At 42.5% G+C, this 22,827-nt stretch overlaps 1 long non-coding RNA gene across 3 annotated transcripts in view; it reads right to left on the bottom strand.

Moving 5' to 3' along the window:
• Window positions 1–3,903, bottom strand: part of LOC115493916 (uncharacterized) — a 59,086-nt gene extending 55,183 nt beyond the window's left edge. Inside the window, exon 1 of one of the 3 annotated variants that reach the window (XR_012054176.1) lies at window positions 1,812–3,903. This is a non-coding gene — a long non-coding RNA (uncharacterized lncRNA). The remainder of the gene's footprint in view (window positions 1–1,811) is intronic. The other 2 variants (XR_012054174.1, XR_012054175.1) reach the window with 2 other exon arrangements.
• Between the last annotated feature and the right edge of the window lie 18,924 nt (window positions 3,904–22,827).

The raw sequence follows: 22,827 nt of genomic DNA, 5'->3' as shown, positions 1-22,827 counted from the left end.
TTCTTACTGTACAGACAGCTTTTGATGTAAGAAACCCATATATATTTACTCAGACCATCTGACACTTGAGATCAGGCTTTTATTGGCACAAGGTACTCCAGGCTCTCAGTCACAGTGAAGTGAGCCATTGTCCTCAGAGGTGATCAGCACACCTCTCCCCTCAACAGAGGCATGTTTTCAAAGCATGAGTGGCATCACACGTGCTTCAGCTGTAACACATGCAGAATAGCACGAGATGCACCCCCAAGCAGCTCTCTCCAGCTTGCAGTAGAAGATGGGGCTGATGCTCCACACTCAAGGTGGTTTCTGGTACTTGCTGCCCCTCAAGGAAGGTCTCGGTAGGTGCCTGACGTGCTGGAACCAATGGTGGCCTGGTCTAGTACTCCATGAGTTGTGACCAGTCCTCCACAGTGGAGTGGAGGGCCCAGATAGATTAAAGAAGATGCAGTAGCTCTGAGTGAGGAAGGGAATGGTCCTTCAAACTCATCAGATGGCTGTGGTGCTCCTGCCACCAACCCGGGGAGCATCTCGGCCCCAGGACAGAGCAGCAGCCAAGGGGGAAATTCACCAGGAACAACTGTGCTCACCTTCTTCCTTCTGACCCTTGAGAATAAATGTGACATGGGACATCACCTTAGACCAGGAAAATAAAGCCTCTGAGTTAATTTCTGCTTCTCCTGACATCACTTCCAGGCTGCAACTATAGAATTTTATATTAGCTTTTGTACTGAATTGCCAGCAGAAATCCCAGGAGATTCAGTCTCAAAAGTATGCCTAAAGAGGGAATATGGTCTGGATGTAATTTAGCTTCCATTGCCCAGCAATTCCATAGATCTCTTTGACTTGTGGCATTAAATATATGGAGCAAACACATGAATGGATTAACATACACAGTCCTATAATTAGCTATGTTATTAAATTTGCTAAGTAGTTGGGGGGAAAGGGGCTTGTTTGCCATCTGTTTAAAAAGTATCTCTCTTTCCACTGAAATCTGGATATAAAAAACCCCAGACATGTGGGCATGACTGCCTTACATACATTACTGGGATTATTTCCCTTGAGTTAACCAAGACAAGCATGATTCATAGACCAGTAGAATGTTGTGCAAAAATGTGCATAGCATTTTTTCACATAATGTTCCCTTTCCTTCCCATTATAAATTATGAATCATGTAAACATCATGAATTACAGAGTTTTTTGTTGGTCTGGGGTTTTTCTTTTTTCCCCATGACCCAAAAAACTACTTAATAGAAAAGCAATTATAACAGGCAGTATGGTAAATTCTGCCATGAAAATTATTTTTTAATTCTACTCTTGTCACTATGTAACCACACAGTCATTTGCTTTAATTTCTCTAGAAAACTTGAAATATTCAAACTATGATTTCAGAACTCAGACACACACATACACACACACACACACACACACACACACATTTCCACTGACTCTGAATACAGAGCAAGTTTGTATCATGAGAAAGAAAAATTGACACTGGTTACAAAAGAGATGCATATTAAATATATAATAATTAGCCTCAGCTATGTAGAAATTGTCTAAAAGTATGAAAACAAGCTGAGCTCTAAATAGCTTAGAGTAAGGCCCTGGTTCACAAACTCTTCAGTAGAGCTCTGTCACTTGATCCATAGACTCACAAAAGCTTGAACTGTAGGAGCACAAGAAAAAGACAGCATAAAAGAAAAAAAAAAAAACCAACAAAAAGCATCCAAACTGAAAGATTCCAGAGTATGGGAAGCTCTCCAAAAGTGTAACTGAGCAGTACTTGAAGCCAATATTTCTGTGTAGAGCCTTACCTTTAATGCCACATTTCTTTAGAGAGATGAGCAAGCATCTGTGATTTCCAGCAAACCGTTTACATCAGTGTCTGCAGCATGCAGAGTGAATGTTTTATAAGCTTTTTTTTTTTTTTTCAAAGAGTGCATATGATAGCACAGGTGAAAGCAAGGGAACCTGGATCTGAGCAGTTTTTCCATTTGCCTCAGGCTAGCTGAAAGGATGTTCCATTAGCTCAGGGGCAGAAAGACCCACTGGAACATTATGAGTTTGGGTTGCAGACACACACCTGCGATAATTTATCTGTGATAAATGTAAATTTATCTGTGATAAATGTAAAAGTCGCAATAAAGCAATAGCGAAGGCGCAGCACAAACCAAGAGAAGAACATAAAGGGAAGGGAGCTGTAAGATACCTCATCAAGTACAGTCTAACTCCAGCCTTCCCATACAGTCATCGGAGAGGGTTAAGCTTTCAGCGTGGGTGCTCTGAGTCACTGCCTGGAGCAGCTCAAGAGGTGATTATTTATACAGCACATTAACCACACAGGACTATATAGGAGGTCTAAAGTTCAGGATCTGAACATGAATACTCCCCAGAAGGTGTGGAGTTTGCATTTCTTTTGATTTGCCACTATCCCCATGGTGCCTGTGGGCTCCTCCAAGCCACATTATAGAAGATGAAGAAACTTTCTGATTTACACCAGATAGAAACAACTGCTATCAGGGATCAAGACTGAAGTTCCTCTTCCTATGTCTTCCTCTCTGGCAGTGGTAAAGACCAAGTTATATGCTGGATGTTTGTCCCTGCACAGAATAAAATGGTCAAGATAAACTAGCTGGGTATTATTTGCATGCAAATAAAACAAAATTAAAGCCAAAAAAGAAACTCCCTACTAAGGACCCTCATCCATCTGTTTTTCTTTAGGGATCCTTTAACATTAGCTAAATATCACTTATTTACACCTGAAGAAATTAAATTATCTTGTTCCCATGAACTCTCTTACAAATGCTGTCCTGGCCTGTGATTTATATAAAAGTAGCTGTTCCCTTAATTTTATTCACAATAGCTTCATTCTTACCGTATGAACCTGCTTTGTCAGTATTCGCTTTGATTTATGGAAGATTTCAAACTACCAAAATAACTATCCCTTTTCTTTTCATTAAAGCTAATCCCCACAAAGACACTTTCATCTGCTGATTAGTCATGCTTCAGCAATCCTTGCTAACCAGAGGCTAAGTTATTGATGTGTTAAAGATGTAATCGCAGAGATTCAAGACCACTGAAGAAAATTCAATGTGTTGTTTGACAGTGTCAGAATTTAGCAGTGTCTTGGCTTTTTGAACCAGCCAGGGTAGCACATGCTCAGCAGCATGGTCAAATCTCTTCAGTTAAGCTACAGGCCAGAAAGGCTGTGTTAGGAAGTGTTTCAAGTCCACAGACATGCTGCACTGAAGATCATGAAAAGAAGGGGTAGGGATTTCCAAAATACTTCAGGGAAGTTGGAGCCCCACCTCATTCAGCATGAAGAAACTGAACTTCAGTGTTTCTCAACACTGCACCCAGCTTTTTAAGTCAAAGAGGCAACATATTTTGTATTATAAATTGTACATGTAATTCATCATCATGGCTCATGTTTCCCCAGCCTTGTATCATCTGAATGTTTATTTAAAAATTATCTAAGCAAACCCATCTTGTACCTTTTCATACTCTGACCATTTTGAAATAACAATTTCTTCTTGGCCATCATGGTCTCTAAGTGATTTTACATTTAGAGAATGACAAGTTCAAATACTAGAAGTAGTTTCCCATGAACTGATTATCATTGCAAATGTTTAATGTGATAGTTTGATGTGCTGTAGATGTGCTAAGGAGAATAAGGACTCGTGGGGCTCCAGAACCTGTTTCTAAAACCCAGAGGTAATGGAGGTCTTCAAGACTAATCCACCACCCAGTGAAGAAGCTGCATTATGCTTTAGAAAAGGGGACATGACAAGCCTGAACTGACACTTCCAGCAGTCAGGACCTCTCTGACTCAGCTGCGATTGGCAGCTACATGACACATAATTAAGTTCATCAGGATACACCCTTGTCACAGCTGCACCACAACTTCCTCAGGTATAGATGTATTCATGGCTGATGCTTCAGTATCCCAAACTTAATAGCTGTGTGCTCTTTAAGAAATTAAACATGAATGAGACCTGCTCTAAATCCCAACTGACTTTACATCTGGCATTTAGAGGTCCCCAAGCAATAATCAGCTTAATTCTTGTGCAATCACCTTTTGGGACACATGCATATATTCAGTTGCCATTACTCATAATCATCAAGCTGTACTAAGAACCACTTCTCTCGGGTCTTCTCCATTTTTGATGGACAATTGCGAATAAGAGACAGCAGGAGGCCACCGTGGATGTCACAGTCATCCTGGGCTGGAAAATGGCTTAGCTGTTTTTGAGTAGTAAGGAACCTGAGCAGATGCATCCTGCTGAGCCTGAGCTGGCTGCCTTCTGGGCTAGGCCAAGTGTCCCCAGTCTGAAGGAGATGACAGCAATGGAGACCCCTCCACAGAGGCTCAAGTGGGCCCTGGCCCAATTGACACAATTGCACCAGCACAGGAGTTGGACTCACTCTGTGCACCCACCAAAGCATCACTGCAGGAGTCCTTTTGAATCCACTTTGTGCTGCTCCTCTCCCACGGCCCTGTTACACAAATAGCCAAGCACTGAGTGCACTACGATGCCACTTTGTCCCATTTTCAAAACTGCTGCGTGGATGAGCCCACACTCCCTCATCACTCGTTCTGTTAGATGAGGCTTACAGGCTGCTCCAGGTTTGGACCTTCTGTTCCATAATCTTACCATTACTTATGTTTGACCTGGATCAGCACAGACATATGCCTTTCCTGTCTTCTGTGTTTCAATCTCAAATGCTTTTCACTGATAGAGTTGCTCCTCATTTCCATTTTCATGTCATATGATAAAAGACACCAATGATGCTGCTCCTGCCATATCCAGCCTTGTACTCATAGCACTCCTTTGTTTTCCCCAGGGTTGACATTTCACCCATTTTATGTCATTCTTCCTTAATTTGCAGCATAAGCTCATTATGTGTCCTTACTGTTTACTAAATCTGTGATCCAGATCTGAATCCCCCTTTCCTCATGGATATTAGCACAGATCAGTGTGTACAGAGTTCATGGAAGCCAGCTTTCTTCTCCTTTCTAGCAGCTGCTTCTTCATCTGGTGTATTTGTGGACGGACAGCATCCAGTTCCAGGGCAAACACTGCTCCACAAGGAATGTTCTTGGAATCCTCTGGCTGAGCTTGGTCTGTGAGCCCAAATCCACTGAGCACATATAAATTGGTCCATTGTTAATTTGTGCTGGAAAGCCCCGCTGAGTACAGGAATATGCCAGGAACACAAATCTCTGAGATCCTCTTTTCAATTGAAATGGCTTCCCCTCACTCACTCCTTTCAGCTTAGTCCTGGCCAGCTAAGACTGACAACTGCTCCACACAGCATATCAAAGATGCGCTCCATCTAGGCACAAATCACCCTTGGAAGGGACATTGAGCTCTGGACTGCAATTGGATCTGGTCCTGCAGATTGCCTGCTGCATGATGCCCTGTGGAGTCCTGTGTCAGCCACTCGTTTGGTACTGCTATTATAGAAAAATAAGCCAAATGAGCTTATGGAGACCTTACCTCTCACTTCTAGTAGAATTCTGCATTATCTGCAGCTGTGACAGTCTGACCTTAGGCTGCATGGCAAATGGAAAACAAAAACCCACAAACTCTTTCAATGCTCAGACTAAATCACGTCTGCTCTGATTTTTGTCAGGGTCACCACTCATATTTGTTTTGTGATTGCACATTTAGGGCAAGAGTTCAGTTCCTATACCTTGTGCCGCCTAAAGGGAAGACTTAAGAATTTTACTTCCCTTTTGAAATACCTTCATTTCTTCAGTTTGAGGAATGATCAGTTACTGTGAGCAACTGATCAGATTAAAATGTACAAAATCACTCATAATCTGTATATGTCAAATTCCAAGGAAATTAGGCTATTACTAGTGAAGAAAGACAGCACAGAGGAAAAGCATGTTTTCACTGTGACCTGGCAGTTCACTGACTCAGAGACAGGCTATCTGTACCAGATCTGTGAAGCAATCCAGAATATTTCAACCAGCTGGGTTGGATAATGCTGACACACACAAGACAGAGCCAATAGCTGTATCTCACAGAGGCTGTAACAGTCCTCAGTGTAACTAACAGGTGGTGTGTTGTTCCAGAGGCTTTGCATGATTCCACCCTAGTTTATGTCTAATGAAAAACAGTGTAGTTGGCATCCATATTGATTGTCCATAGACCTCTGATTTCTGTGAGTAGGTAAGTACTGATTACACAGGTAATCAGTTTGTGCCGTTCTTTGTGTGACTCCTTATCCTCATTGCAGTGTCTGAAAAATCACAAATGGATATGGTAAAGGAGTATGTCTTGCTCCTTTAGCCCAGGCAGCATCTTCACCTGATCCTGAGATAAGCACCCAGTTCCTTCACCTCTGTTTTGCAGGTGTCATTGAGAACCAGCAATTGATTCTTTCTGAAAGGACACCCCATTTTCAGTTTGCAAATGCTGATGTATATCCTTTTGCTAGTGGCTTATCAACCCTTTCTCATCTTGTAACCAAGGATGATTTGACAGATATCCTCATAAGATCCTGACAAGATTTCTTGATAACAATATGACCAGAAAGGTAGCCATTAGGTGACTTTCTAAACCCCCCTTTCTTCTTCTTTCAGGTGGTTTTCTTTATCGAGAGTTAAATTGCAGCACAAGATGTCTTACCCTGTGGCACAGGTGTCACTAACAATAGCCAAAACCCAAACATCTTCAGGTGATACACAAATACAAGCTGAATTCTTCTGCTTCCACATGGTCTGGAACACAGCTAGCAGCTTCTCTGTGGTGGCACCTGAAAAAGCACACCTGAGGACCTTCAGGCTCAGAATAAAATTTACCCATGGCAGACTAGCTACTTTCTCTGTTGAGTACATGGGCACATTCTTTGACCTCCTCACTTGTTGTTTTTTTCTCCCTGAAAAGTATGAAGTTTGTCTCCAGTTGTTTCCTGGTATATCTCCTGTAGTCTTCCAAAACATGCTGGGGGTAAGACTAATGAAATGGAAGTGGATGAGCAAAAGTATTTTCACTTTTTCTGTCCCAGTAGCTGTATCTATGCTGGTATCTCAAACTCTGCCCACCCTGAGACCTAGAGGCATGTTCTAGCTACATCCATATTCCCGAGCTTTCTTGCCCACCAAAGTATGGGACAGGTGGATTCATTCTACCTATGGATCTAACCCATGGCTTGTGCCATCTCCTGACACAGGCAGGGAAAATTTTGTGAGAATTTTACTTAGCATTAGCTAGAAATGTGCCAGGAACCCTAGCAACTATTGAACAACACAAACACATTTTTGGTGCCTGGAAACATTTCTTGGTACTATTGTTTTATTTTTTCCATTATATTGCTCAAAAACAAACTTGAGCACTTTTAAACTGCTTTCCAGTTGAATATTTCCTAGATCCAAGATCTAATTACTCAAGGGTAGTAATTCCTGGCTGGTAAAATAAATCCTCCGGGAGAGCATTTTGCAGACAATCTGAGTGACAGCACAGAGATTTTTATTTGTTTTTCAGGGCATGTCCAGCACTTGGTGATATGGCTGAAACATTCTGCTCATGCTTGGAAGTCAATGGGACAGGAATTCCTGGTCTTACCTCTTGTTCATATTCTTTGGCTATTCATGGCATAGAAATTGTCTGGCTGTAGTGCAGACTTATGGAGAATGTAGGGTGAATCATACTTGTAGAGTAAATGTGGTTTTATTCCAGGATATTCTCTCAATGGAGAAGTTCATAACAACTGGTTGGGTGTAGGGAACTTGAATCTGATGTCATGCCATCTGTATAATTATGGGTTAAAAATTCACTAGTAAGTAAATTCACTAGTGAGTTTATCTCTTTCATGTTCCTTGAAAAACAAAAGCAGCCTGAGTTATTTCAAGTGGGCATGTTGAAGCCTTGCTGCTGTAAGTGCTACAGGGTAGTATAAACCATCTTATTCTTTGACCATGGCAGAAGATCTTTAATGCTCATATAAATCCAGGAATGGATGGTAACAAATGTTTTGTATGGTGCCTCTTCATCAAAGTTAGTAGGATAGCTACAAGCTAGGGTGTTTCTACCTCCTCCACTCCCATTATTGCTTCAAATCAAGTGCCAGAGTAATTAGTTCATTGCTGAAGAACTTTACAATGCTTTTCTCAGCAGATCTCATATCCCACAACTCACAGGTCTTAGTCCAAGTACAAGAGGGTATTCCAGCTGGGACTGGGAAAGAAAAAAAAATCTAAATATTATATTACTTGAAGCCAGTTCATGTAGTCCATGTCCTCCACTAGAGTACCACCCACCAGCCCAGATGAGTCTGGATTAATCGTATACATTCCCAATTGATTATACAGGACAGACAACACTCACAGTGTACATAAGAGGGATAAAATTCAGTCCTTACATCCATGTCAAAGGGCCCCAGGCTGTGGATCACAAATGTAAATGAGAGCAGCTGAGTGCTTTTCCACTTTTGCTTTTGTTTTTACCATGGGGTTTGAAGTGTCACATTCTGTAATATAACTTCCCTTTTCTAGTCACAAACAAATGACATCTGGCCACTTTCAATAATAAACTTGAGGAGAGGGGACACTTCCTTTCAGCTTGTTGTGCCCCTTCTTAACCTTCAAATTCCAATGAGAGCTGAGGAGAAGGAAAACTTAAAAAAAAAATCCCCTAATGATTAAACTTACCAATGGAGAAAAACTTTGCTTCGAGCCTCTGAGTACCATTTGCTTCACACAATCTCAAACATCCTGACACAGTTAATGCTTGAGGAGCTGTTTGCTGCTCCCACTCTCATTGTTACATCATACAGGAAACCCTTGCAGGAAATGAAAGTTCAGCCAGCCTTCTCCTCCCTCAACACTTGGAGCTTACAAGCCTAAGACAGAAAGAATACAAGAAAGAATAAAGGTGGGGTTAGAGCATGGGAGAGGCAGGCCAGACACAGATAAATCACATACCTTGATTTTCCTGTCTGGAACAACATTCTGTTTTTTTTCTGGAGGTGCTTCTGTGAAATAATCTGGGTTTCACTGAGCAGGAAGTTTTCACTACCTATCCCACATGGGGGCTTGTCATTCAGGGTTGTGTAGGCTGTGTCTGCTTTGTGCCTGTGTCACGTCAGTGGGCATTTTTAAAGGAATACCAATAAATTAAATAACTCTTTAATTAAAAGGATAGGCTCCCATCTCTTGATGTACACCCAGTCTGAATATTCTTGTCACCACAAGGATATGGTGGAGCCCTTTGTGTGGAAAAAGGTGTGCTTTCAACCGGACTCACCCAGCTCTTTCAAACTGGGAGTAGAGAACAGCTGAGGTTATCAAGATGAATAAAAATTGGGGAAGGCACTGTGAGCAGAGGAAATGAAAAGCTCTTTTCTTCTTCCATTCTTAGTCAACAGAAATACCAGACACATAATTTTAATGGTTCAGGCCAAACCAGTACCAATGGTGCAATATGTAGTACATCAGGAAGAGTAATTTAGGGGCTGTGAATGGAGCTGCAAAGCCTCTTCCTGATGATCTACAAGATCTTCTTTCAGAGCTTATTCAGGACAAGGGAAAGATTCCCTATGGTTTTCCTATGGCCCAGATAGCGGCACCATCCCTGCCACCACAGATAGTTAAAGGTTTTCTAGATAAATGTTTTTCTCTTTCTGATGAAAACATGGTTTGTGGAAACCGGTTAGTGTTGAAAATTCTGAAATGCTAAATGGAAATGTACGATTTCTGCCTCCAGTTCTTCCTGCCTGCCCAGCCATTTGCCTGCTCAGCTACCTTCTAGCTCCCTTGGCAGGTGCAGGACTTCTGTCTTGCAAAGTGCTTGTAAAAGCACCTTTTGGTTCCAAAACACTAGGAAGTGCCACAGCAAGAGTTGTCTGGTTTTGTTAAAGCAAATGTACAGCTATTGCCAAAGCAAAGCTAATGAGGACTGCGGGAGCCAGGCAGAGATTCAAACTTCTGGACTGACATCATCACAATCTGAAAAAAGAAAATTTATTAAAAAAAAAAAAGGTATGACACTTTCCCATGAACTCACAGAATAGTAGAAAGCCTTCCAGGTTTCTGTGGAATACGAGGCTTGCTTGTAAGCCTCCTACCAAAAGGCACTGGCAGGCCACCCCAGCCCAGGTGGGTTCACCAGCACATGACTGCTCCTCAGGATGCAACAGGCTGTGCCAGTGCCCTTGTGCACTGCAGATCACCCAGACCTCTTTAAATGCAGCCTTGTCCTTTGGAGGCAAGTTGCATTCCCCCAGACACTCCCTGGGAGCACCTTTCCCTGCAGGAAAACGCAAGTGAACCTCTTGTGGTGCACAAAGGATCCTGTGCCCTGCATGGATCCTGTCACATCCAGCAGACATGGCCAGCTTTTATCATTTTGCTGCACATGGCCCCTGGGGCTGTAGAAGTCTCCAAGGCTCTCCTGATTTGTGGTGTAGAACTCTCTAAAGCAGTTGGGAATTGGCAGTGTTGTTGTGCAGCCTGAAAGCTTTTGGAATATTACCTGGTAACACGTGACAGGAAAAATCTACCGGGGAGGTGTGGCTGCCCTTGTTTCCAAGGTTTGTGTCCTGGCGTGTCACCCCACAGCCTGCCAAAGAGCAGCCTGTCTACCAGCCTTGCTGCGAGGGCACACACACATTTGGAAATGAGAAATAGCTGTCATATCCATGTCCACCTAAAGAAGAGTCCACCATGGGAGAAAGCAACAGGGCTGGTGAGCCTACTGCCGTTGTGAGGCTCACAAAATCTCACTTCAAACCCCACAAACCTGAGATTTAAACCATTATCATAAGACTGGTCTCTTCCTCTGTGCCTTCAGTGGCTGTGATCCTCCATGGTTTGTGCTTCTCACAGCTTCTCTTGCTGCAAGACTTCTATGAAAAAGAGTATGGAATCTCCTAGGATGAATCACAACATGTGGCCATGGTGTTCTGTGGTGATGCAAAGGAAAACACAGCAGTGCTGGGTAGAGGTAGTCAGCTCTAACCCCTGACTCTGCCTGAGGACACAAAAACTCAGGCCATATCACTGAACATGGGTGGCTGACTTCAGAGCAGTTGTATACTGTTCCTGTCTCCTGCTCAGAGGGGATGCTCTGGGAGTCAGCTTAGCTTTCTGGTCCATGAGAAGTTCATAGTTTACATTTTTCAATATTTTCTTGGTGATTAACAGTGTTAATGAACTCTGAGGAGAACAATCTTTCTGCTGGCGGGTGACCAGCTTGTTTTGCAGGTCCCAGCCTCATCTCTGGCTCTCCCTGCTTGCAGCCTGTTGTCCAAACACTTCCTTTGTCCCTGAAACCCTGTGGTCCAGTATTTTACAGCCTGTCCTGCATCTTCCTGACCTGCTACAAAATCTCTTTCCAAAAGCTATCTTTCATCAGCTGGTTCCTGATGAGAGTCGTTGATCAAAGCAAAAATGTGGCTCGTTGTACTTGCCACTATCAGAGAATCCCACAAGGCGTATCTGATGTGAGCACCCATTTTCCCAGCAGCCAGGCAAGCTGTAATCATGATTAGATGCACACTGCCCCCAGAAGAGGGCTTGGCTGAGGCTAAACAGTTATCTGAGGCCCCTAAGGGGTGAAAACACTGGCTGTGCATGGAGAGAGAAGGAACACAGCTCACTGTGGCATTTCTGGACCCTCTGCAAAGGGTCCAGAGCAGAGAGCACATGTGGGCACACACTCAGGGCTCCCTCCCATCCACTTACAGTGCACAGGAATGTGGCCTGGCTTGGAAGATCACAGTGCAAGTACATTGCCTGACTGACACAAAAAAGTTTCTGTGTTTATGGAAAAATGACCAAAAACAAGGCTTGAGCAGATTCTTTCATAATCAAGATCATTTTCTCTCTCACAAGCAGGAAACCAGAGGGGCATTGCAAGAGAGGGAGATTTTGTTAAGCGGATTATCATATTAACTAAAAATAAAGATTGGACGTATTTGGAATTCTAAGATAATCTTGCGTTTCTGGTGACAAAAGAAAAAACTCAAGCCTTTCTCCTCTGCTTTCTGTGGTGCTCCAATTGATTCTAGCCTGTGAATTCATGAGTTTATCTATAATGTACATAAAAAAGATATGTCTATGCCTAGAGCACATGTTGACATTTGGGCACAGATGATCTAGTGATTGGTATATTTTGATTCATCAACCCAATGTTGAATACATTACCAGAAGATTTGTTTTGAAATAAAAAATTGTTCTTTTTCTATTTAATTATTTAAAATGTTTCCCCCATATAGTATCTCCCTTTCATTTTGTCCATCCAACTTCATGAACCTGATCAGGGAGTGGATTTTTAAAAACCTTTTATAGCCTCCACTTAGCCTGAAGTGCCAAACCTCCCTGCCTTTCCAACAGCAGTCTTGGTGCTGTGCTTGAGTGTGTAGCAGTCTGAGCAGGGGAGATATCCCTTGGGGATAATGGTGTCCCTCTTGAGGCTGTGCTGTTTTGACTTGGCCAGTTCCAGCCCTGGAGGAGATTATTTTCAGCTGTCTTGGGTACCTGCTGATGCTGTGTCCTCCGTGGTGGTCACCATACAATGTGCAGGCACACACAGGTTTTTGTCCTTCTTCACAGTCATGGCTCCTCCTTGGCTTTTTCTTGCTGCAAATATGTTTGACTAAACTCCACTTTCTCCATGCTCCTTAGGATGTCCCCTCCCTCATATCAAGGCAGAATAGTCTCACAGGTGGCTTGAGGATCACCCCAGGATGTTGGCCTGGGGGATTATCTGTGGCATCCTTTTAGGATCGTGCCCAGAAAGCCAACAGCTCCATGGGATGGAAAAGACTCAGTGCCTCCACTGCTGGTGTTATCTCTAACTTGTGTAAAGGAAGGTAACTGGTTTATTTTCCAATCTGTCAGCCCCAAGGGGAGCCTTTTGGTGCACACACCCAGTGCAGACTTGGTGACCAATTTTACCACTGCAGTTCAAAGCTGTGGGGATTTCAGACCCTCCTCCCCCAGTCTAGTAGAAAGCACAGGATGCCTTGTGGGGAATTATTTTGGCTACCCACCAGTGGCACAGCCTGGGTGCAATGTGTCTGCTGGCCAGCAAGCAAACACCTTCCTGTTAGGGCAAGTCTATCCTAAGACGCCAATCTACCCTACTCTCCTAGAGCTTAAAATATTTTCTTCTTTCAATCTGCAAAGACAGCTGAAATCTCTCAAGAGTTAATGAAAAATAAATGCCATAGCAATCTTCTCTAGGAACCTTCCAATGGGTTTATATGCATATGCGTGTGTGTTTGTGTATACACACATGCACACATACAGACTTCACCATTTCAGCAGGGGACTTTCTATTTTACATTCTTCTCGGGCTAACACTTGCACTTTAATACCAGATATCACTGTGAGACATAATGAGGGTCATTAAATGTATTTATTAGCTTATTAAAGTGAACTGCCTTCACTGTTGCAGCTGGCCTGTGTTTTATAGAAACCCCAGCAAATCCCCAAAGTCACACAACAGGAGCCCAACACACTTTAGCTGATGACAGAGTAAATATCAAATTTACTAGGGCTAGCAAGTGGCAAACACAGTTCTGGTATGTTATTTGAAAACCTGCCATGAGGCATAATACGTAATTCTCAGCTCATAAGGGTAGAGTTGATTTGGAAGGAAATATGAGAAGAATTTGATAGGATTTAGTAATATTTTCAGGGATACAGTTTAATTATAAACAGTCAGGAAGCTCTTAGATACTAGCTGTGGCTCTCAAATTACCATTAAAGGCAGAGGAAAAACTTCAGCTGGCTATATGAGCTGATCAAATGTGGATTTTAGTCATAAAACATGAGACAGATACACCTGAAGTGCCCATATCTTTAACAAAGTCTATGTGGAAAATAAGTTTATATTTTGAGTTAAGTTCAGGAACAACAGAAAGACCCAGTGGGTGCTGATTGTCTACTTGGGAGTGCCCAGGTAAATGCATTTATGTTTTTTCACTAGGCAACCTTTATTTCTCACAGGATGTAGTCTGTGAAGCAGGTTTTTAAAATTATTTTTAAGACATTAATGTTTCTTCTTTTACACTGGGGTTCATCAACCCTCATTTCAAACACTCCAGGGACTGCAATAGCAGGGTATTCTCAGTGACCCAAGCACAGATGGAGGCAAGTATGATGCCAGTGCAGGATGGGGTTCTGCTGCTCAGCACCTCCTCCCAGGAGCCTTTTTGGGGAAAAACACTGCTGAGGACCCCATCTGCAGTGAAGCCCCTCACTGTGGGGATGGGCAGGAAGCTCTGCCCCAGCAAAGCCCCAGGAGGGCTGGGTTTATTCTCCCAGCCCCACAGATTCAGCAAAGGTTGGGATCCTGAAATTGTACTAGGACAGTGCTTGCCCTTTGACCCTCACTTTCAGGTAATCCTGCATATGTGGAAATGATGGAAAAGGCTCCTCCAACTCTCTCAGACATTTCTTCAGCTGTTCCTCCAGGGCAAAGACAAATCAGCAAATTGGATGGATGGATGGATGGATGGATGGATGGATGGATGGATGGATGGATAGATAGATAGATAGATAGATAGATAGATAGATAGATAGATAGATAGATAGATAGATAGATAGATAGACAGAGTATTGGTAGATGCAGAATCAGCCACACTTTTGGCTGGAGATGGCTCCAGAAATCAGAAATCAGAAAGGGATTAATCACAAGGAAGTAGACTTTGTTCTTAAAAGCTCCTCTCATCCAAACAGCCCTCTCAAATCTGGTTTGGAATAGTCTCCCAGGACACTGGATGAGCAATGAAGCCAGGTGAAGACAGAAGAGCTGCTCAGCCACAGTGAGATAGCTGTGACTAAGAATGATGACCACTGTCTGCCTTAATCAAAGAAAAAATAATCCTTTGTCCCTTTTCACTCCCATTACAAGGAACTCACGAATGGGTTTGCATCATTTTCCATAAAGCAGAAGGAAAACCCCTGCTGAGGTATTTTTACTCTCCCTCTATCTCACTGTCCTGCTCTAACACCCACAGTTCTCCTGAAGATACAGTCACTGCTTATTCAAAGTTCAAGTGTAGGGGGACCCTGAGCTGTTCTGCCAAAAGCTTTCCCCTTCCCCCTCCACCCCCGCCTGAATCACTGGCAGCAAACATAATGGCAAAGGGTGTCACATTCTTCTTACCGTAATTCTGTAAAGCAGACTGGGATATTTTCCGAGATTTCTTGTACAGCTGGATGCAAGCAACTCTGTGTGTGTGTACATGTGCGCACACTCAAGTGCCAGTAAATCATCTTAAACTCACATGTTTGGAAAATTACTGCTTGATTTAGCTGTTTTCTCATAACTAAGTATGTGTATTCAAATTATAATTGAAGATTTATGTCTTCAGGCTTTATTCTTCCAAGTTCTTTGTTAAATTTCATATATGAATAACACGAAAGTGTATCCCAGATAGCCGAAAGGCATGAATTGTAAGTGCCCACACCTCTATGTGCACTTTTTTATAATGGCTTAGGCTGACATGAGCCAGGAAATTCAGAGTTTGGTCTCACATGGTCTTAATTCATACCTTTGAACACACAAAATCTTCTCCCTATAGGGTTATATTTTAAAAATAGCCAGTGGGACTTAACCCCAAATTTCTGTGCAACTCTGATTACATTGGCTCTTTCTTTTTCAGCTTTATCTTTTACAGACTTTCTTGCTCATTTCTCAGAAAGATAAGTTAGAAAGAGGGATTGGGAAAATATTAATTAGTTTTCTATAAGACCAATGTTATTTTTGAAGTGCTGGGTTATTTTTTTTTCATTTTAATATATCTTAAGCATGTGTATATTTTATATCTTATCAACACAGTGAAAGATACTGTAATTAAATGGTCCAAGGACTCAACAGTGAAGAAATGCCAGAATAAATTGCTTGCACAAGTCTGTTCACTTTTCTTACACTTAGGTCCAAGGAGATGGCTTCCACTTAGGGTCAATGCACATTCACTCTGGCACTTGCCCTTATCAGATCCCTCTGCCCACTGTGTCCTCCTGGGCCACTGTCACCTTGGCCAAAGTGATCGTCACATCCCAGCTTCTCATCCATCTTACACTGTTTTTCCATGTGTCTCCTAAGCTCTTGCCCCACAAAAGTCAGAGTAATCTCCCAGCTTTCTGCTGAAAATGTGGTTCTCACTGAAAGCTGGCACATTACAGTGGAGAGAAATTGGCTGTAGATCAGGTGATTATTTTTCACACACACAAATACACTGTCTATCAACAAGTCTCTCACGCACTTCACCTGCCATCTGCCCAAGTCAGTAGAGGATACAGCTAATTCCAGTTTGCTGATGAAGGCAAAGGAAGGATGTAGGGGCTAAAGAGAGGAGATGAGAGTTTAAAGCCAACCCCCATTTGCTTGTGCTAAGCAGTCTGGACACAGGACAACCTATGACTGCACAGACCTGACTGTTTATCTGCTGCTGCAGTCAGCAATTTGTCAGGGAGTTGTGCACATCTGGTTGCCTGAGCTGGTCTACATTTGGCAATTGAAAGATCTCTAGTCACAGAAAAGAAAAGGCTTACAGGTCTGACTTTTGCAAATAGTAAGAGATCAAAACTCCGAACTGTTTTATCTACCCAGTCTTTTCCTTGGGCATAAAAATGTCCCATCTCAGCTTGCTTTGAATGTTCATTTGGCCCTTAGGCCAAAAACAGAAAGGAGAAAACCGCATCCCTTACAAAAAGTAGGTCTTTCTTCTAGGAAACAAACCTGAAATGTTCTGACTGAAGAAGGAAGCAGCAGCCAAAGCTGTGCCACCCCTGTCTGCAATAGGACCTTTCCCATCACGAAGCTCCTCAGAACCTCCCTTAGCTTAAGCTGAGCCAGAAGCAAATGAGGCAGCATGGACTGGACCTTGGCCCCACAGCTGAATGCTGTGGGACTTGCCTGGAAAGCAGCTGAATTCTGGTAATTTATTCAATATTTTCATTTTTAACTCAGTGACAAGACAGTTTAAAAAATGCATTTCCAAGACTCCCCAAAACCAGGCTACAGTGTCATACCACTTCCTATGTTGCCTGGGTGGTTCCTGCATTGCTAAATTTGTCCAGATATGTGATCCTCAGAAAAGCCTGGGGAGAGGCAGTATCCCAAATGGAGCACTGGCTGACAGCGATGTGAAACAGGGACGAAAAGAACTGTCACCTGCAGCTTGAGACCTCCAGAGAAAGGATAGTTTCTGAATTTTTTGTAAGTAAACAGGATTGTCTCAGAGACACAGCTTGACTCCATCTTCTGTTCCCCATGCAACACCTGCAGCTCCACATATTAGGCTAAAGTTTGGGTCAAAAAAAGGGTAGCATTAATATAATCAAAGTAATATAATGGATTTAACTCAGTGAATGATTTGTAAACAGCCCAAGGTCTTTTGGGCTGTGGACTGTTGGGATTTGGGACTTAAAACTTGTCAGACTTTTCCAAAAATACCAGTGAGCATTTAGGATATAAAGTATACCTTCAATGACAGCTTAATTGACACTATGTTCCCATTGAGCTAGAAAGATTTTCATCCACATAGAGACATTTCCAGTGCCCTCAAAAGTCATCTTTTAGGGCTTCAGTTCTGGCTCTGTTCTTCTCCCCTGATTCCCACTGGGGAGAACAGGACAATCAGAACAAAGAGTGCTGAAGACCACAGTCCTGGCATTGCCCACTATACAACTGATCATAAAGAACACGTAGGATTCTCACTCTGAAAAAAAAAAAAATCTCTGAATCATATCCTGAGTATTCCCTAAACTCTGTATCATCTTACTTACTTTTCCCAGTTTCCTAAGATGCATTTTTATTCCCAGCTTTATTCATGGCATCTTCCAGAGCTCTGCAGGTTTACCTCCATTGAGTAGTTCCTTAGTTTCCATCTCTCAATACACATCTTGTCAGTGGCTGAAAGGATGTCCCTCCATCCCTTCCCAACCCTACATATTCTCACAAATCTTTGAAAAACCCTGATGATAAAGAGCAGCTTGTTGGTTGCTCTCACTGCCTTGGCAGGTAAACCAGCCTGGAGGAACAAGGAGTTCTCTACCCTCATGCCAGTGGAGGTACAGCCTTCCTTCCACTGCTACCAGCAGTCTCCAAGCGTACAGAGTAACAAAAAAAAAACCAAAACAAAACACCCCTAAAGAGCCAAGGAAATGTGACACTGTCTAAATTCAGGTAAAAGGTTTTTTCACACTAGTTGCTTTGTGTGGTAGGAACACATGAGGTAGGGAAGGAGTGAAAGCTGTTTTCTTGCTGTTCAGCAGAGGCAGCATCAATTGACTGGGTTTAATATAGTGTCACTTATGAGACATGTATGGAAAACTGCTGTGAGCAGCAGCAAACTGCTTTCCACTGGGCAGATTTTACACAGAACAAGCCATGGATTCTGGATGCAGACTGGGGGTGCTGAAAGACAGGAGACAAAGATGAGAGCCATGGCACAGCTCTGTGTGTGTCCATACCCAAAACCCCTCACTACGAAGCCCAAACTAGAAGCTGTACCATTTCAAACAGAGGAAACTCTAGAAAATACAGCCATAAGCAACTGCTCTGTGAGGAAATAACAGATTTAAAACCTAAAATATCTTTTTCATTCTTACTTCTAGTCTGCTCAAGTTTCAGTTGTTTCAAAGGACTTTCTTAAAAGAAGGAAAAAAAAAAAGGCCTGAGCAGCAATTTGAGATTATACTTTGTGTAACAGTCTCTAGCTTGAACTCGTGAAAGTATTTTGCTTTATCTTTGATTCGAGACACAGGCTACTCAGTTCATTAACACATATCAGAGCTTACAAGTTAACTCATGGTTTGCTCTGGCAACCCAGAGAGTTAGTGTAAGGATCCATCCCGCTGATCTATTTTTATTATCCAGTTTTCTTGTTTATTTCCCAGCACATCTTTTCCAAACTCATTGATGGACTTTTTGGGTACTAACTACTGAGATGCTGAATGCACAGGTGCTCTTAAAAAAACATGAAGCATTGGCTTACAGAATAATTAATGTGATCTTTTGGCTTTTGCATCTGATTGTTTAAAAAAAAAAAAAAAGAGAAAAAGAAGAAAAAGCATCAATTGTCTATATTTCATTAGACATTTTTGTCCAGCAAAGAGGCCAGATGAACTCCTTAATTCTACGTTTCAGTTTGGGACCTTATGTGTAATATCAAACAGAGTAAGTGAATTGCATCAGTCCCTGATTCAGCACATGTAGACCCTTGTCACTGAAGTTTCCCAGTCAATCTATCCTCTTCCCCCCACCCCTGACATAAATAAAGTCAGGAGTGGAAGATTCCCTTCAAGGAAATTTATCTCTTTGACAGTCAAACAGGTGGTGAAGTTAACGCAAACCCTCAAGAGAAATTGGTTGGTAAGAAGGGCTCTGCAATATCTAACCACAATGATTTACAAGGGACTAAATTGCCAGATTAGGCCTTGATAATTTTTCAACTCTTGACTTCATTATTACCTTGTGGATCTGGATCTTACATCACCTCTAGGAATGCCTGGGATCAAATTAAAGTGGAAACACCTGGTTGAAAGTCAGTTCAAAATACAGATTTAAGAACTAGGGAGGTATTTGTTTGCTGGATCTGCTTTTCATGCCTTGTAGACAGCTATAAACTTCTGTTTCTCTGTGCTCAAGCTTTGTTTTCAAATGCTAGTTTGCTTTGCATGTGTGCTTGCTAATAATTACTGCTCTTTGCAAGCACACTCACTGCTTAGAGATATAGAGATCTGTCATGTGAAGCAGATTTAAAAGTTAAATGGAGTGTCCAAGTGAGTCAAGCTACAAACTCAAAGACAGATTGGTTTGAAAATCTGTGGTCTGACCTAACACAGCATGACTGTCTAAGGAAGAAGGCAGAAGTACTCATGCAGCAAGGATTTCCACAGGGAAAAAAAAAAAAAAAAAAAAAAAAAAAAAAAGATGATTCTGTAGTTAAGATAAAAATTCAAATAATTTTTTAAAATAATGTGTGAGAATAAATAACAATTTTTGCCAGGAATCTGTAGCTGGAACAAACCAATGTAACACTCAAAGGAACAGTAGACAGTGATTTAATGTCACAGTATTGCTACTACACAGCTCTGTCTGAGGAGAGTCTCCTACAAGCCTTTATGCTTTTCTTCCTTCTGCATCTTAGTGGTCCTTCACCAGCTCTCCTGCTCAGCTGGGGAGCTGCAGCCAAGGAGCTGCAGCCAGTACTCACGGCTGGGTTTCCATGAGTCAGGGAATTCAGCACTGGCACAGGAGAGTCAAAGCTATAGGACACTACAGCAGTAGGAACCCTTCACAGGACACCAGGTGTAAAGTCAACAATTTATCTAATCCAGACAGCTGCCAGGCCACTTAATGAGGAGATGGATATTTATAGAGCACAAGAGAAATCCTTCCAGTTAGTTCTGCTGCTGGCACACAAGCAATGGATTCTTCATCAGAGAAAGTGTCCAGCTCCAGTGGGTCCTGCTGATTTTAGTGGGACCCTGCCTGGATGGCTTCAAATGCCAGTTCTGACCTAACAACCTTGAAGGGTGAAAGCAGTTCAGCCACACTTCCTATGTGGAAAGACTTTGATCTGGAACCATTCCTCTAGGGTACCACCTCACATGGCTGTTGGCATAACTGGGCATGACATGCCATTCAGACACCAGGGTACTGGTGACTTGTAACCAAGTTTTCAGCAACCAATGCATTGCTTGGTCCTCCTTAATGGGTGAGATTCTCCCATGTGTGGCTCCTTTCTGTTTGATAGAGATGCTTTGCAACAAGGTCCCCCCTGGGAAGAAGTCAGACGTGCTTGACAGAAAATGACTACCCATGGGCACTGGAGCTCCCTGCAGATATGTGCTCTTTGCCTATGTCCTTGCATTTGACTTTTCCAGGACTAAAGATGTTTTCATAGGGCTCTAGGTGTCCAGTGCAACACAGAGACTTGAGGGACAACTTCTCTAGCTTACAAGGCTGGGCCCAAAAAATCACCTCTATGCATTGTACTAGACTGCAAGTGGTAGCTCTCTCCTGCTTTGTTGAATGCACTTGAAACTTCCCAGTGTAGGCTGGGAGAGAAGCAAAATCACAAAGATGATGGTAAATAACTTCCCCTTTCCCCTTGTGAAAACCACACAACAGATGGGGAGCTCTCACACTGCCCATGCAATTGGGTTCCTGTTCCCCCTGGGACCAGACCTGGCAGCCCCGGCAGGAAGAGAAAGCCAGGATGCAGCACCTCAGCAGGTGAGAAAGCTCAGAATCCTGACCATGACACTGGAATTGTCTTCAGGGAGTGAGACTCGAGGAAAAGCTCCAGACAGTGACAGAGCAGGAAGTTACAGCAGCTGTAGGAGCTGCGGTTAATGAATTTCCCAGTGGGGCTTTAGCTTTTGCTCTGCCTTGCTCCCTCTGGCCCAGAGTGCCGTATTAGTTTCCCCGCTTCCCAGCCATCCCAGTCCCACAAGCTGTTTCGTGTAAGAATTTTCAAGGCAGCAGATTGTGTTATGAGTCCCCATCGAGAGTATAATTTTAGGTCCGTTTCCAAATATTTAGTAACAAAGGCTTGACTTCCCAAGGTGAATCCCAGGAACACCGACAGGATCTCCACATCTGATCATTCAAGCACTGGGGGATGGAAAAAAAATTAAAATATGCAGGGTTTTTTTAGAAAACAGAAACTTGGGTCCAACGAGCTCAAGGGTTTTGGAATTTCATGAGCAATTTTGTCCCTTAAGTAAAAAGAGGTTACCTTGGCTGACCTGACTGCTCTTATTAGGTGCTCTAGGTCTTCAGAGGACAACCTCCACAGGAGACTGCAAATATTTATAATACCAAAAAGACATAGAAAAGTAAAAGCTGCTTGTTGGAGACTCTGGGAACAATTACCTCCAAGTCTATTGTAGCCACTAATTTCAGCTAAAAGTTAGCATCTTTTCCAGGTATGAAGAACTTGGGGACATATTATCTTCTGGTCCTTGTCACCCTCTCAGTCCCAGCCCCAACTTGGCCTGGACTATGGCTTGGTGAAAGTTACTACTGTTCCCTTCAAGCAAAGGAGAAATGAATTATTTCCTTGAGAAAACACTATCTACCAACAGCTGTGGCTCAGAAGTGCTCTGCCTATAAATAAGGATTCCATATTAAAATACAGTTAAAATTATTTTTAAAACATACCCCCAAAGCTTATGAGCCTTTCATAGGCCTGTTGTTACTTAGTTTGTTATCCCATCTAGTAAGAACAATTACATATCTTCTAATTGCTTCATTCTTTCTAGTCTGCTACACAAAATAAAGATGTATTGGAGACTGAATGACTGCTTGAACAACCTGGATTTTCAGAACCACTCTAGAATTCCTCCAAAATTCCCAGGTTAGTCCTGGAACTAATGGAGTGCCTTATTTTGCACATGCTAACAGATTATGTATTACATGAGTCATATGTTAGTTTTAAATGTCAAAATTTTTAAAGAACTGAACAAGTGATCACTTCTGTTATTCAAAAATAAAATACAGAAGGCAATTGTCCAAATTATCTTTGTTTAGAGTCACTGCAAGCAGAGAAAAGCTGGCATTTTTTATCAGGTTGTTTGGATTGTGGATACAAGAGATGAGGAAATCCACATGTCAATACTTTTGTTAGACTGTTCTAATTTATGATGTCTCCAATGGAAGCCTTGGTCCCCCATCCGCCTCAGGCTTATTCCCCACCACAGTGAGGACTTGCTGGACAAGAAGCTGGCAACCCTCAGCATTTCAAGCACTGCAGCTCACAGGCAAGCCCTGGGAAAACAGAGGTTTTGAGGAGACACTGGGCCCTTGGAGCTCTATCTGCATGAGGACTCCTACTGCTGCTACCATAGCA

This window comes from Taeniopygia guttata, chromosome 2, assembly GCF_048771995.1.
Source record: "Taeniopygia guttata chromosome 2, bTaeGut7.mat, whole genome shotgun sequence".
NCBI classification, from domain to species: Eukaryota; Metazoa; Chordata; class Aves; order Passeriformes; family Estrildidae; genus Taeniopygia; species Taeniopygia guttata.
This window is presented reverse-complemented; position numbering and strand designations above follow the sequence as displayed.